The sequence below is a fragment of the Octodon degus genome, unplaced genomic scaffold (assembly GCF_000260255.1).
Source record: "Octodon degus isolate 3935 unplaced genomic scaffold, OctDeg1.0 scaffold00047, whole genome shotgun sequence".
Classification (NCBI taxonomy): domain Eukaryota; kingdom Metazoa; phylum Chordata; class Mammalia; order Rodentia; family Octodontidae; genus Octodon; species Octodon degus.
Genome location: NW_004524623.1, coordinates 5599552 through 5600594, shown reverse-complemented (window position 1 = coordinate 5600594; position 1043 = coordinate 5599552).

Here is a 1043-nt window from a genome sequence, read left to right as displayed (position 1 = left end):
GGCACACAGTTTAAAATTGTAAGATTCCATGGGATGCCTGTAATCCCAGACCTTAGGAGGCTGAGGCAGGAGTATCACCTGGGCTACATAGTGAGACCCTGCATCAAAAAATGCAAAAATTGTAAGATTCCTTTTTTTTTTTTTTAAACCAGGATTGACTCAGGCCTTTGCACTTGCCAGGGAAGCACTTTTTCCACTAAGCCATCTCCCCAGCCCAAGATTCCATTTTTTTAATCTATGAAATTGACACATATTTTCTATATTTATTTATTTATTTATTTATGTTTTGCGGTGCCAGGAATCGAACTCAGGACCTTGCGCTTGCCAGACAGGTGTTTATGCCACTGAGCCATATCCCTGGCCCTCACACATATTTTTTAAATGTTTCAATATATTAATTAAAGATGGTGAGGTGTGAGGGGCCAAGTAGACACTTCCATATGTTAGTAGCATAACTGGGAAGACCTTTGACAGGAAAATAAAATGTCTAAAACTTAGAGGCTAAAACGTGATTTTTTTTTTTTTTTTTTTTTGTGGGACCAGGGATTAGAACTCAGGACCCTGTGCTTGCCAGGCAAGCACTTATTCCATTGAGCTATCTTCCCAGTCCCCAAAATGTGATTACACAACCTTTGCTTTCACGCTAGGACGCTTCCTAATGAAACTACCTGCGGTCAATTGTGAGGTAAATTGAACATCAGCTTGTTATTGTTGCCTACTACTGAGCTATCTCCCCGACCCCTTGCATAACTTGTTTATATGAGAATTTTTTTTAACTGTATCCAGCTTTTTTTTTTTTTTTTTGCGGGGGGAGGGGAGGCTTTATTTCACTGTGGGGGCCTGGGGAGGGCAACAGGCGGGCGGAAGGCAGGCGCTGGGGGAGGGCCACCCCGGCTGCAGAAAGGAGAAACTGAGGTCTGATCCTGGGGACGGGAGACAGGGGCGGGCGGGGAGTGGGTCTGGAGGAGCAGGGCCCCCATGCACCCTCCTTCCAGGCCGCACCTCACCGCCCTCCCGGGGCCTCAACCCCACACTTGCTGGGC